The sequence below is a fragment of the Pseudonaja textilis genome, chromosome 5, assembly GCF_049901715.1.
Source record: "Pseudonaja textilis isolate UNSWEBS1 chromosome 5, rPseTex1.2, whole genome shotgun sequence".
In the NCBI taxonomy this organism is placed as follows: domain Eukaryota; kingdom Metazoa; phylum Chordata; class Lepidosauria; order Squamata; family Elapidae; genus Pseudonaja; species Pseudonaja textilis.
This window is the reverse complement of record NC_141994.1, coordinates 24855686-24871159: the sequence shown is the minus strand read 5'-3', so window position 1 is coordinate 24871159 and position 15474 is coordinate 24855686. Positions and strand designations below refer to the sequence as shown.

The 15474-nt window shown below is 42.3% G+C and overlaps 1 protein-coding gene across 12 annotated transcripts in view; it reads left to right on the top strand.

Moving 5' to 3' along the window:
• The window catches only part of MAGI2 (membrane associated guanylate kinase, WW and PDZ domain containing 2), a 566496-nt gene that overhangs the window by 210992 nt on the left and 340030 nt on the right, over positions 1–15474 (top strand). Inside the window, exon 1 of one of the 12 annotated variants that reach the window (XM_087934367.1) lies at positions 7011–7406. The exons of the other annotated variants lie outside the window; for them this stretch is intronic. The gene's annotated coding sequence lies outside the window, so the exon portion shown is untranslated. Of the gene's footprint in view, positions 1–7010; positions 7407–15474 lie in introns of those variants that run through there. 12 annotated transcript variants of the gene reach the window in all.

Sequence of the window (15474 nt, the reverse complement as noted above, 5' to 3'; positions counted from 1 at the left end):
CTAGTCCCGCCTTAACCATGAAAGCCAGCTAGGTGACTCTGAGCCAATCACCAAGACATGAAGAGTTCTAGTCCCGCCTTTCCATGAAAGCCAGCTAGGTGACTCTGAGCCAATCACCAGGAGATGGAGAGTTCTAGTCCCGCCTTTCCATGAAAGCCAGCTAGGTGACTCTGAGCCAATCACCAGGAGATGGAGAGTTCTAGTCCCGCTTTTCCATGAAAGCCAGCTAGGTGACTCTGAGCCAATCACCAGGAGATGGAGAGTTCTAGTCCCGCCTTTCCATGAAAGCCAGCTAGGTAACTCTGAGCCAATCACCAGGAGATGGAGAGTTCTAGTCCCGCCTTTCCATGAAAGCCAGCTAGGTGACTCTGAGCCAATCACCAGGAGATGGAGAGTTCTAGTCCCGCCTTTCCATGAAAGCCAGCTAGGTGACTCTGAGCCAATCACCAGGAGATGGAGAGTTCTAGTCCCGCCTTTCCATGAAAGCCAGCTAGGTAACTCTGAGCCAATCACCAGGAGATGGAGAGTTCTAGTCCCGCCTTTCCATGAAAGCCAGCTAGGTGACTCTGAGCCAATCACCAGGAGATGGAGAGTTCTAGTCCAATCACTGGAGGTTCTAGTCCGCCTTTCCATGAAAGCCAGCTAGGTGACTCTGAGCCAATCACTAGGAGATGGAGAGTTCTAGTCCCGCCTTTCCATGAAAGCCAGCTAGGTAACTCTGAGCCAATCACTAGGAGATGGAGAGTTCTAGTCCCGCCTTTCCATGAAAGCCAGCTAGGTGACTCTGAGCCAATCACCAGGAGATGGAGAGTTCTAGTCCCGCCTTTCCATGAAAGCCAGCTAGGTGACTCTGAGCCAATCACCAGGAGATGGAGAGTTCTAGTCCCGCCTTTCCATGAAAGCCAGCTAGGTGACTCTGAGCCAATCACTAGGAGATGGAGAGTTCTAGTCATGCAATGTTGTGCATACGCAATAAGGACTGACTGGGAAGGGAGGGGAAGGGCAGGCAGAGAGGGCCAAGGCCAGCCAGGGGCACAATTTGCCAGTTCTCGAACTGCACAGAATCATAAGAACCAGTTCTATAGAACCGGTCCAAACTGGTAGAATCCCACCTTTTGCTCACAGTGAACTAAAGCAGGCAGCTATTTATTAAGTGTCCCAGATTTTTTTACTTTTTCTTTTTGCCTTGGTGAAAACTTTATCGCTCAGATCTATAGCCTGAGTTAACATTGTAACTTTGGCACTAAGTGAACTATTATAAATCAAGGACTACCTGTAATCCTGAATAAATTACACATGGGCTTTTCTATTGTCTATTTTAACGTTCCTCTTGACACACACTTGGTAGGTAGATTAAATGAGAGTTTTTGATTGTGAAAAATTTTGTCCCTGCAGGTCTAAGCAAATTGCAAGTCTCAGCTTGCATCTTATTACAGCGTCCATTGTACAATATCCTGAGAAATGCTTTTCTCTTCCTAATTATTTCCAGATTTGAGGGTCATATCAATAGATTATTTTTAGGGGATGTTAAGTCATCCTTTATATTCCCCACCAAAAATCCTTTACCAATCCATACAATGCAACAAAAAAAAAAAATTGTCTTACATTTGGTGTTGTGTTGCTTTGTGATATTTTTTTGGCCATATATTCACAATCGCCATCCATTTCCCCCCTCATATTTATAATGATGGAAAGGTGATATATATAAAAAAAGAAATTTCATTTTGATATTTCTTTCCGCTATCAATTGCCTAAAATGTTGATAAAGCATCTGGATTTTTAAAGTCAAACTTCTCTTGAAGCCTATATTTTCCATATCTAAATGTAAAATATTTAACTCGACTCTGCTATTACGGCAATGATAAAACATCCTTGTTGGGCTGGAGGCTTTTCAAAGTCTACAAATAGAATATTTTATAGGCACGTTATGAGTAGTATACGATCATAAAAGAATATGAGTGCTTTGTTTCACGATACTGCAAATCTTGAGAATAGGAATATAAGAAAAATATATGTTAGATGTAAAGAGTGTTTTATGTTTATCTGTTAGACTTAAATCAGTCTTTTGGGAGAGAAAACACATGTATTAAAACAGTGCATTTATAGAATATTTATGTTTCTATCCTGTTGAACTATGGAAGTATGGACTGACAATCAGTAATTTTGTAGGGTTTTAGGTGGCTAAGATTTTCATCACTGTGTAGAATTCTTAAGTCAAACTTAAATTGGCTAACTCCTGTTTGGCCTATGTTTTAGCCTCCATTTCAAATGCTAATCAGTTTTCTTCATACAGATACTCAATTTATAACTATTCCAACATTTTAGGAACACAGTTCAACATCACACTGAGACCTTTCAATATATTTCTTTCGAAAGAAATTATTCACACGCAAGTAACTTTGAAACTAAAACAAAGCTACAACAGAATGAGACAAATCACATGAGTTTTTTTTTTAAATAAAACTTCATTTTTTTTTACAGAGCCAGCATAAAAAGTATGTTGTTCATCCCACTTTAAACATTCTTTGGAAGGTCCAATAGATTTGAAATAATATGTTCTAATGAATGGCTTTATTGTTTACATCCTACAAACTTTCACATTTTTTTAGTTTTATTTTTCCAAAATCAGATATTCCAATTCTTCTCAAAACATTATCTTCCTTCCTTCTTTCTTTCTTTCCTTCCTTCCTCCCTTTGTCTCTTTCTTTCTTCCTACCTTCCTCTCTCTTTCTTTCTTTCTTTCTTCTTCCCTTTCTCTCTTTCTTCCTCTCTCCCTCCCTCCCTTTCTTCCTCCCTTCCTCTTTTTTTCTTTTTTCTTCCTTCCTTCCTTCTTCTTTCCTCTCCATAAGACACATAAAAAACAGAATGCAGACTAATAACTTTTACTGATCGTTTCCCAATCTGAAAGCATGATTGTGCTCTGTATATTATTCACACATTGTTAGCCCTATGATACTGATCTCATCAGGAAACTAATTCTACCAGAAAACCAGAAGTATACTTCATTGATAGTATTCACTTATTCATAATAAGTAATAATATATAAATACAGCCTGCCTGCACTTTTCCCCTCTCTTCCTTTCGTATCCCATGGAGCCAGGAGGGAACCAGTCTTGTCCAAAATGCTTTCACACCTCCCAAGGCTTAAGTCATGCTTCAGTACCTGTTGTTGTCCTAATGACTTCTGGTTCACTTCTCCAAGGTCATGCCCAAGGCTCCTTACACACACAACCAGCCATGCGTGACTCCCTAAAATCTAGCTAGCTTTACTTACCCAATAATTGGAGTGAGCGAGTTGTGCGGTGGCCTAGAGGTAGAATTCTTGCCTCACAATCAGGAGGCTGTGAGTTCAATCTTAGGTGGAGGCAGATATTTCTCTCTCTGGGCACAATGAGACTATATCTGCTGGGGGGGGACTCCGCATTGGTGACAGGAAAGGCATCCAGCCAGTAAACACTCAGCTCCATTCAGTTGCCCAAGACTCCACTCTGCAAGAGATTACGGGGTCATTAAAAGAAGATGGATAATTGGAGTGAACCTCAAAAGAGACTCTGCTTGTCCCATCTTTGAGTTGATCAGTCTTTGTTTTGTATTTTTCTTATGCCTTCTGGTACTTTCCTGGTCCTTGAGTACCAGATGGAAAGCATCATTTTGTTTTGAGAACTGTCTCTTGTGTCTTCTTACAATTCATTATTCTGGTAGCTTTCCTCCTGCTGCATAAGCTGAAATCTTTCCAAACAATGGAAAGTTAAATAGCAACAAGGTTTATGATTTCTGGTTAGAACTTCTTGTATTTTTTTTTCTTTTTCTTTCTTTCTTTTTTTTTGCACTGAGCTGTGTATATGCTGGAAACAGGCCAATAGATGGGGGAAAATTCATACAAAATGCAAGAAAAGTTCAACTCTTCTTGGGTAAATTGTTCTGCTTTGGAACATTCTGAGGAAGGATCACAGATTGCTCAAAGGAAAGACCAACGTATGGAGATACAGCTGCCCATCACCAGAACCTAAATCCCTCACAACCACTAGGAAAATCTGTATGTACTGAAGACGCAAGAGATAAACTGGACTTTGTATCATCAACGTGAGAACCATTGAGTCCAGCAAATTCCAGTACTTGATCTTAGAGGTGGGAATAGAAATATTTAAACACTAACTCGATACCCATGCTTTGCTGCAAAACTATGTGGTCGGGCTTAGTTTTTGGAGAGGAAAATAAGGGAGGGAAATTCTGCCTCTGCCTACCAGCATCCATAGGTAGTCATCTGGCTAGCGTCCTGTCAGTGTGTGAGAGAGTCGAGGGCTGTTTGAAAACTGAAAAAGTATTTGCTGTGTGAGCAAGAAGGAGACAGCAAGGAGTGTGGGCGTGACTTAGCTCAACTGTAAAGCTGCATGGTACTGTGAAACTAAAACTGAAACTGAAACTCCTCTCCTCTGTTTGTATTTTGCATTTGAAACAGATTTCTTTTCAGGTGGGGAGGGAGAGTAGAACTTCTTAGCATCAGAGCATGTTAATAATAATAATATACGAAAAACTAATGCTCTGATGGTCATTTTGAAAAATCCTTTCTTAGTGAGCATCTAGAAGCCAAGAGGAACATATGGACCAAATTTCAAGTTTGTAGGCTTTACGGTTCTGGAGATTTTGTGATGATGCTGTCCTGTCCCCCACTAGTCCTTCTTTTCTCTAGACTGGCCATACCCAAATTCCTTCAACTGTTCTTTGGATGTTTTAGCTCTGTTATGTTTTGACAGAACAATGAGCCAGTGGAACTACTTGCCTTCAAAAGCTGTAAATGCCCCAACCCTGGAAGTTTTTAAGAAGAGATTGGGCAACCCTTTGTCTGAAATGGGATAGGGTTTCTGCCTAGGCAGGGGTTTGGACTAGAACAGTGGTCGCCAACCAGTGGGCTGGGAACCACTGGTGGTTCGTGATAAAATTTTGGTGGTCCATAGAGAAATGTCACCCCCAAAGCAGTTAATCCAGGCTGCATGAGAACTCAAGGCTGCACCACCCACATGGCCCGCAGGAATACAAGGCTTGTGTCACTTGCACTGTGCACAACACAAGGGAGTGAGGGGAGGGGGGGAAGGGGGAGGGGGGGAACTTGCCCTACTCAGCCCACACGACTGGCCGGGTCACCGGGCTGCTTGTTTCCACTTCTTTCTTCTTCTGCTTTGGGCTGCACACAAGGAAAGCAGCAAAAGTCTTTCTTTCTCTCTCCCAAACTCTGCCAGAAATGAGTCTTTGGGACCTGCAAGGCATCTTGTTCCAAGAGGCACGACAAGTCTCACAAAGACTCATTTCTAGTGGAATTTGGGGGAGAGAATAAAAGACTTCTGCTGCTCCTGTTGCTTTCCTTGCATGAAACCAAAAGTCTCTCTTTCTTTCTCGTCCTGAGAATGGGGCTGGAGACAGTATCCTTTGATCCCAAATAAAGAATGATCAATCAGTAGGAAAACAGGATAGGGAATTTTCTTGCAGACTCTTGGGGGGATTTCTTCAGGGCCTCTGGTCCATGGGATTTAAAATTATGGGTTTGGTGGTTCCTGAGGTCCAAAAGGTTGGCGACCCCTGTTCTAGATGACCTCCAAGGTCCCTTCTAACTCTGTTATTCTATTCTATTCTGAATGGTGTGTGTGCTGTGGCTCAATGATTAAGACACTGAACTTGTCAGTCAGAAAGCCGGGAGTCCAGGTTCGAGACCAAGCACCACACGATGGGTTGAGTTCCTGTCCTCGCCTCATCTCCTGTCAGCTTAGCAGTTCAAAAATGTGCAAACGCAAGTAGAGAAACAGGTACCACTTCGTTGGGGAAAGTTAACAGCACTCCTTCGGGTTTCCTTCCTAATCAGGGGATTGGACTAGCAGACCTCAACGGCAGTGCTGATATTCGACCAGTTCTGCCTGGTTCTAGAGTGCCAGCAGAGACCAAATCAGTTCTCTCCGTTGGTCTGCTGGCTCTGCTGTTGGGCTCCAGACTCACCTTTATCTGCTGAATTTGAAGTGCAGCTGCTTTGTGCAGCACAGAATAGTGCTGCGTGGCAGCTGCTGAAGCGACCGGGATTGTGCAGGCTTGCAGGAAGCAAGTTAGAACACCTCTGCACTTGCGCAAAGTGTGCATTTGGCATGCACATGCACGCAAAGTGTGCCCAACAAGCCATGCCCACTGAACAATTTTTGAACCCCACCACTGGTCCAAGGTCCCTTCCAACTCTTGTTATTCTATTCCATTCTACTCTGATCCTGCATCCGATGCACGGCATTACTTTTCACAAGTGCTGGATTACATTCTCAGCTGTTGGCAGGGACATAGATCTTACTGAAGCATGATTGACACCCTACCAAAGTGTTTCCTAAGTCATCTGAAGAGAGGATGCCACTTGAGCGTGCTGAAGGAACACTAGAGTCAGCCAGAGAGAGAGCACTCTGATTTAACCATGGCTGGTTCCCTCCTTAAATCATGGGAAATATGCTAGGTTTACATTCCTTGCAAAGGTGAGAGCTGTCAACCCAGAAATTTAATTAAACATCTCCCCCCAACCCCCATCCCCACCCCTTCCACCACGGAGCCCTTCCTTGATACCTGGGTGGCCGATAAAAGGGGAGAGACGTGTAATAAAATATTTAATTCCTTCTGCCCAGAGTTAGATCTTTGCCCTCCTTCGTTCTTTTGTGATGCAAATGAACCTTTCAGAGGAGGAAGAAAAATGAAAAGGAGGAAAGGCTAACTCCGGAGATCTCGCCCTTGCCTCTTCTGCCTTTTGCTTTTGCTTTTTTTAAAGAGAGGAGAGGTCAGCTGACACTGCCAGCCAGACAGGTTCTTTTATCTCAGGGAAAGCAGAAGTAATGGGTAGAGAGATGGGCAAGGGGAGGTCATCGGGCGGCTGCTCCGAAGCCTCAAGGACCTGAATGAAAGGAGAGAGGGCTTGGGATTGGGAGAGAGGGGGAGGGAGAGAGAGGGAGGGAGAGAGGAGAGGAGGGGAGACAGAGAGAGAGAGGGAGGGAGAAGACATGAAGAGGGCTCTGCTTGCTTTGTGTTCTCTCTGGCTTTGTCGTGCTTTGGAGAAGACTGACAACAAAAGCGCCCATCTGCAGTTTGGCGCTGCGTGTCTGGCTTAAAGCAGAAAATTCTAGACAGCCCTGCTTGGAGAGAGGGAGAGAGACAGAGAGAGAGAAAGAAGAAAAAGAGGAGGAGGAAGAAAAAGAAGAAGAAAAAAATCTGGAGCCCAGTTGAGGCTTCTTTGCCTTTGCGAGAAGATCCTCTCTCTCTCTCCCTCCCTCTTTCTTTCTTTCTTTTTCCTCCCTTTTTTTCTTCTTCCCTTCCAAAATGGGTTGGATCGGTACAGGTGGCTTGAAGATCAGGAGGAGGAGGAGGCACACCGGCTGAAGCAAGGCCGTGGCAAGGTAAGGGAGAACGGGAGGGGGAGAGAGGGGAGGGCGCCTTGGGGTGTGGGGTTGGTCTCCCTTCGGGTTGCTTTTCGGGTCACTTGAAGGAGGCATGGCGGAGGCGCAGCGGGGCATTTCGGATTTGGGTTTGCTGCTCGGGATCCGGAGCAGAATTGGGGAGCCGGTTTGGATCCCGTGTCTTGCAGAGGCATTATCTGAGGAGGATGCTTAAGCGCTGTGTTGCTATTCCTCCCTCTCTCTCTCTCTCCTTTCCTCCACCCTTCTCTTTCATTCACAAAGTAGTCGTTAGCGGTTGTGGCGGGGTGGTGGAGAAGCCAAAACAACCCCCCACCCCAAAGCAGTTCAGGTCTGTGCCATAAAACAAAGCGAAACGATCCACGCGTTTGAAATTTGGAAACGCAAAATTTGACTTTGCCTGGCTGAGGTTTAGGATCCGACCAAGTATCAGCAAAGATTTTAATGGAGGTGGTTTGGTCCATTGCTGTTTTTTTTTTTTTTTTTTTGCCAAAAGACAAGTAACTTTCGAGGACTTCCTTGTTTGGCAAATAACATCCCCCCACCCAAAAAAAAAAAAAAAAAAGCCGTCTATTTTAAAAAACTGCTTTTTCTGGCTTTGGTTGTAAAGCCCAGGAAGAGTTGGAAGGATTTTTGCTCGCTTAGGGACCCGATGTTTTTAAAAATGTTTTTTTTTTAAAAGCTAACGACAGGAGGGTGGAAAGGCAAGAATTTCAGCTTTCAAATCCCTCCGTCTGCTCAGTCTTTTTAATTTATTATTTACGGTCGTGTGAGGAGCGTGCCGCAGCATTTAGCAAAACCAAAATGCTTTGGTTTTGTATTTTGCTTTCCTCCGGGTATAAATAACGGGGGTTTCCTTTTTTTTTTTTTCTTGAACATGCTTGCTTTTTTATTTTTATTTTTATTTTGGTGGTCCGTGCATTTCCCCAAGCAGCGACAACAAAAAGACGCTTGCCTCTTGAATACATAGGGGCTTTTGTGTGTATCATGTTAGTTTGGGTCTACAGATCGCCTATTGTGTGTGAGGTTATGCTCTGCTTGCTTCTGAAGCAAACTGCCTGGGGGATTTTGGGAAGAAAAAATAAATAAAAAATAAAACCAGGGACAGAAGATCGAGGCTGGTGTGTTTGATGTTTGGGGGTCTCTGAAAACCAGATTCCAGACAGCTTCTCCCTTCCAGATCTGCAGCATGGGCTGCAGAGAAGGGGGACTTCGAAGCTCTCTGATAAATCAGATTTTTGCATGGCCCTTTCCCATTTTTTGCTCAGTAAGGGGTGACTGGGTGCCCTTCCGCACGCTGACCATTTTCTCGGGGGGGAACCTCGTGAAAAATGGCTCCGCACATTTCTACTTAGGTACCAAGAAGATGGTTTTTCGCAGCTGTGTGTTTTTCTGTGAAAGTGTTGGTTGGAAGAAATCACGAGGCTTTTTTTCTATTGGGCGAATTCCGGTTCATTTCTTGGAAATCCAGGATGCTGTATTATGGCCCAGGATACCTTAAGCTTGGGAGTTCAGGATGAGGTGATGGGTATTTTCCTTGGCAGTACGATCAAAGGGCAGGAGAGCGATGTGTTGTGTCCTGTGAATTGGGGGAAGGACGTGTGTGCAATTCGCCATACTTCAGACAGTGTGCCATGCTTTGAAAGGTGGCAGCCGGAGATGCAAAGCAGCATTTACTATAAGGTGTAGCTACTGCCACCCTCGGCAGAGGGTCTGCTTCTGAATAAATAAACACGCTTCAATGGGAAGGTCTCTGCCATGAGATGGAAAAGACAACACTCAAATTTGTCTCTTAGTAAAGAATGTAGAAGCTGCAAAGACCAGCTCAGGGAAGAGAGGTTAGCCACAACGACCCCAAAGCTGTTGTGTATTTTTTTTTTGTTTGTTTCTTTTAGATTTGTCTATGACTTCTGAACAACTGAGACTTTTTAGGAAGAGAAAGCCCATTAGTGAAGTGTTTTCCTGTTTTTTTTTTCCCCATGGCTTTGCAAACCTCTCCTAGAGTTGTCTTAAAATGGAACAGAATTTCTTCCCCTCTTCCTGCAGCGTTCAGCATGAGTTAGTGTCATAATATTACCTCCCCAACCAAGTGTGGGCTAGAGAAATGAATAGTTAAGGATATCAGTCTCCAAAAATAGTGTGTGTGTGTGTGTGTGTGTGTGTGCGTGTGTGTGTGTGTGTGTGTGTGTGTGTGTGACAGAGAGAGAGAGACAGAGAGAGAGAGAGAGACAGAGAGAGAGAGAGAGAGATTAGCATTTTGAAAGGCTTTAAAAGTCTCATCATTCAGTTCTTCTCCACATCTGCAGATTGCAAATAGTTCCTGCCGGTCTTCAGATAGGACTAGAACAAGACAAAGAGCATTATTTCAAAAATATTTCCATGCTAATAGTGGAAAAGTGAGACTTATCGTTCAGCGTAAAAGAGACTGACTTTTAGACAGTACTTATTAATAGTGAAATGTATCAAAAAAAACACCTCATTTTCCTTCCTTGGATGCTTCTTTTTGTTTTCCCAAAAGTGAAACAAAAAATAAAATTAAAAAAAGAGAGAGATTATGGCCTTTCTGCTTTATCGGAGGAAATGGTAGAGACGGTGTATTATGGGTGATGCGATTAAAGTTTTCGAAATGCAGAGAGTTTTGCCGTCAGAAAGGGCCTGCTCATGATTCAATTTACGCAGTGTGGGAGTCTAAAAATAAAATAAAATAAATAAAACTTCAGGATGTTAATGAAGATTCTTCTGTGACGTCAACTGAGGAACTATGTCATAGCCACGTTATGGGGATCTTCATAGGCAGGATGGAAAAGAGAAATAAACACCCAAGGCTGGCACTTTAAACATGGATCAGTGAGTGTGGCCAAAAGTTTAGATGACAGCCAATCCATTTGACTTCCAGTTCATAATAAATAACGAAAAGCAAAATATAAAGAGGAAATGATTAATCTTCACATCTGAGCTATGCCAGCTCTCTCTCTCTCCCCTTCTCTGTTCTCTGACTCTTTCTCTCTCCTCTCTTTCTTCTCTCTCTTCTCCTCTCCTCTTTCTCCTCGGTGTTTCTCTCTTACTCTTTCTCTCCTCTCTTTCTCTCCTTCTTCTCTCTCTTTCTCTTTACTCTTCTCTCTTTCTCTCTTGCTTTTCTCTCCCCCTCTCCTCTATCTCTTTCTCTTTTCTTTACTCTTCTCTCTCTCTTTCTCTTTACTCTTTTCTTTCTCTCCACCTCTCCTCTGTCTCTTTCTCTCTCTCTCCTCTTTCTCCTCTCCTCTCTCTCTCTCTCTCCTCTCTTTCTCTCCCTCTTCTCTCTCTCTTTCTCTTTACTCTTCTCGCTTTCTCTCTTGCTCTTTCTCTTCTCTCTCTTCTCTTACTCTCTTCTCTTTCTGTCTCTCTCTCTCTTTCTCAAAAAAAAGAAGAATAAGCAAAATGCTAAGTAACAACAAGGCAGTGGGAATAAAACAAACACAGTTAAAATGTTAATGACTCAGACCACTTTGTTCACTGTGGATGTGACTGTAATAAGGAATTGTTGAGAAGCACAGTTGTAATAATCCAGATCTATTTCCTTTCTACTTTCCCACAAATGGAAAAGGGGAATTGTGCATGTTTTATTTTATTTTTTTCTCTTTAGGAATAAAGGAATAAACATGCAAATGAGTGGAGCATATTAACATATTGAAAAAAAAATCAAACCAGAAGTCACACAAACCCAGACGTTCATGCTGAAAAAATATATCTTTCTGAGGAATTTAATCAGTGAAAAACGCTCCATAGGTTTCAGTCTGGACATAAGAGACTAGATGAAAGAAAATGAGCAAAAATGTGATTGTTTCATCAGCCAGACAAAGATCTTGCAGGGAAATCTGTCTGTCTGTCTGTCTGTCTGTCTGTCTGTCTATCTATCTGCTATCATCTGCATCTCTCTGTCATTATTATCTATCAATCTATTATCTCTATCTACCAAACTTCTGTCATCTACCTACCTACCTACCTATCATCTTTAGTAATCATCATTGGTGTCTTTCTACCAATATTTTATCATCTGTATCTCTCTATCGTATTTATCTATCTCTATTCTATGTCTGTCTGTCTGTCTGTCTGTCACCAATTTATTCCATACAAGATGTGAAGATGATTAATCATAGCATGTAGCAATTGGGTCATTAAAACTAAACCTGATGGATAGTATTGCTAATAGCATTCAATATCTATTTAGGATAGGCTGGAAACATTCTTTCAAACCACGAATAAGTCTCCTCAGCCTTTGAATAGTATGTCAAGGGCCATACACTAAAAAGCAAAAAAGTTTGATTTGACATATTTATACTTAATATAATTTAATTACCATTCATAGGACTTACAAACTAATCTTCTATTTAGTCTATTGTCCTTTCTGTAATACAATTACTATTAGTTGCAATCTATAGTTGTGCCTCTGGATTTCAGGTACCAAGTTTGGCTCCTCAAGCTGAGAATTGTGTGTGTGTGTGTGTGTCTGTGTGTATTCCCACCAGTGCTGGGTGTCACCCTGAGTTCTTTTACCATACCTCATGCACGCATTATCAACATGTGGACAATGATACTTAATTATGTATTTGTTATAGTTTGCCTATAACCATCAGATAGTTTTGGTAACCAGAGACAGAATCTTAACTTTCCAGATTGAACGTAGACATTTGAGATATAGTCCCATAATGACTTGTGGTTTTCATCTCTCTGTTTTTGTTACTGAAAAGCCAGTTTGGGGTAGTGGTTAAAGCATCAAGCTAGAAACTGGGAGGCTGAGAGTTCCGGTCCCATCTTGGAATCAAAACCATTTGGGTAACTTTAGGCTGGTCACTTTCTCTTAGCCCTAGGAAAGAGGCAATGGTAAACCACTTCTGAAATCTTCCCAGGAAAACTGCAGAGACTTGTCCAGACTCTATCTCTATTCCTTCCTTCCTTCCTTCCTTCCTTCCTTCCCTCCTTCCTTCCCTCTCTCTCTCTCTCTGTCTCTGTCTCTCTCTCTCTCTCTCTCTCTCTCTCTCTCTCTCTCTCTCTCCCTATCTCTATCTATCCATCCTTCTATCTTTATCTATCCCTATCTATTTCTATCAATGTATCATCTATCTCTATCTATCTATCTATCTATCTATCTATCTATCTATCTATCTATCTATCTATCTATCTATCTATCTCTATCCCTATCTCTATCTATCCATCCATCTCTATCTATGCCTATCTATCTTTATCTATGTATCATCTATCTCTATCTACCTATCATCTATCTATCGATATCCATTTATTTATCCATCCATTATCTATCTGTCTGTCCCAATTTGGTTGGCCACCCTACAAACGCCCTTATGAAGTTTAGTTCAGCTGTCCCAGAAATGAATCCTAGCTGTAACCTTGAATGAGAAGGAATGTAGCTATTTGATAATTGTCCTTTCCTTCTCAACTGAGGAAATTACTACCTATTAGATTTAACATTGCCCAATTTTCTTTGAAAAGCAAGGCAAGGAAATAGATTTATCATTTCTTGCAGGTAAAATCACCAGAGAGAAAACTGTGGATAACTTTAATGGAGCAGATAAAAATGAAACCTTTTTTCTATTTGTATTAGAGAGAGCGAGAAAAAAAACCCTATTTGTTCCTGTAATGTGGTAAAAATATCAACTCTAAGAGTAGTGAGACCATCAAGGAAGCATTTAATGGATTGAGAGATGGGGAAGAGCAGAAAATATATGGAGTTCTAGCTAATTATACTCACTTGTTAGTTGCTGTAGCCATTGTCAGAATAATAATTTAAGGTTCCAACTTGAGCTGGGATTGCGCAAGAATAAATAAAAATGAGACCCAGACAGCTGGAAGGAAAGAAGCAATGTTAATTCCTAAAAGCAAAAGAGTTTGCTTTCAAGGGAAGGTTGCAGAGAAATGGGGCATAGCATCCCAGTTAAATAGGGAAGTTGTCCTCTGTGTGTGTGAGAGAGAGTGTGTGTACCTGCAGTTCCACTGGGAAATCTAATTTAATTAACGCTGTTTGTGTTTGCAGACCTTATCCTTTGATATGTGGATTAGGTCTGAGTAACTTATTCGGGGAGGTTGAGGAACGATATTCTCCCATCTGCTATTTTTACTTGATTAATTTAGCTTCTGCTTGACTGTCAAATTTTAAGTGGAGACGCTGATTTTCCAGGCCATGGTAGATTCTGTTAACAATTTAAAGGAAGACGGAAACAATATAAAGGATAAATATATATATATATATATATATTGATATAAAACTTCTTTCACTAGGCCCTATTCCAAAGTTACTGTTTAATTTCAATTGAGCACTCCATGATAGCTGGTCTGCACGAATGGGCACAAAGGACAATAACAGGGCATATGACAAGTGTTTATTTCGGTGGAGTAACACAGATCTTGGGCTCTTGCAACTACTTTGCAACATCACGTGGAAATATGTTTGTGTCCTGACAACACAAAGCCCTTTTTATTATCTGCCTCTTGCCCTCGTGAAGCATACGCTTACAAGCCCAACTCGTGACATGGCGAGTTGGATTTTGGCTTAATAAAGACTTGTAAATTCTGCTCATAAAGTTCATTGTGGCATATTACACCGAGCATCCGCTGTTCAGTAATCAACCTGCAGGAGTTGTAGGGGTTTTTTGTGTGTGTGTCTTTGATAACTCACAAATGCACCATATACGTGTGTGTGTGAGTGTGTGGTGTGTGTGTGTGTGTGTGTGTGTGTGTGTGTGTGTGTGTGTGTCCATCGTATTGTTGGAAGAAATATCCAGGTCTTGTTCCAAGTCGGGAGAAAGAAACTGGAAATAAAATGGTGGCCGGAGGCTGATTGGAAAGAAAGCTTCCCTTCATTGAGAAACACACAAAGACACACACACAAATACAGTGGTCACATGTAGTTGGTGGTTCCGCTTCATCTATAAAGGGAACCTTTCTTCCCAATCAGCCTCCAGCCTCCATTTTGTTTCCAGCGCCTTTCCCCTGACTTGGAACTGAACCAGTAGACACAGGAGAATAACAGAGTTGGAAGCAGTGGTGGGATTCAATTTTTTTTTTTTTTACTACCAGTTCTGTGGGCGTGGCTTGGTGGGCGTGGCAGGGGAAGGATATTGCAAAATCTCCATTCCCTCCCCAGCCCACTAACCTGCTTTCCAGCTCCATTCTCCTGTGCAGGGTAACCAAAGGAGACCCAGCCAATCAGCTGGGACTCAACGGGAGTCAGAGAATAGATGGGGGTGGGACCAGTCAGAGGTGGGATTGGCCGGTTCTCCGAACTGCTCGAAATTTCCACTACTGGTTCTCCAGAACCAGTCAGAACCTGCTGAATACCACCTCAGGTTGGAAGGCATCTTGGAGGTCTTCTAGTCCAACCCCCTGCTTAGGCAGGAAGCCCTACACTATTTCAGACAAAGGTTGTCCAATCTCTTCTTAAAACCTTCCAGTGTTGGAGCATTGACAACTTCTGGAGGCAAGTTGTTCCATTGATTAATTGTTCTAACTGTCAGGAAATTTTTCCTTAGTTCTAGGTTGCTTCTTTCCTTGATTAGTTTCCATTTGTTGTTTCTTGTCTTGCCTGCAGGGGCTTTGGAGAATAGTATGACTCCCTCTTCTTTGGGGCAGCTCCTCAAATATTGGAACACTGCATCATGTCCCCCGAGTCCTTCTTTTCCTCAAACTAGACATACCCAGTTCCTGCAACCGTTCTTCGTATGTTTTAGCCTCCAGTCCCCTAATCATCTTGGTTGCTCTTCTCTGCACTCTTTCTAGAGTCTCAACATCTTTTTTACATCATGGAACCAAAACTGGATGCAGGATTCCAAGTGTGGCCTTACCAAAGCCTTATAAAGTGGTATTAACACTCCACATGATCTGATCTTGAGTCTATCCCTCTATTTATGTAGCCTAAAACTGTGTTGGCTTTTGGGGCAGCTGCAGCACACGGCTGGCTCATGTTTAACCAGATGGATTTTCCTTCCAACAGTATCACTCTCTGTGATATATATGCAAGGAAATACAGCTTGTATATAAAAACTTAGGCTGGGATGCATAA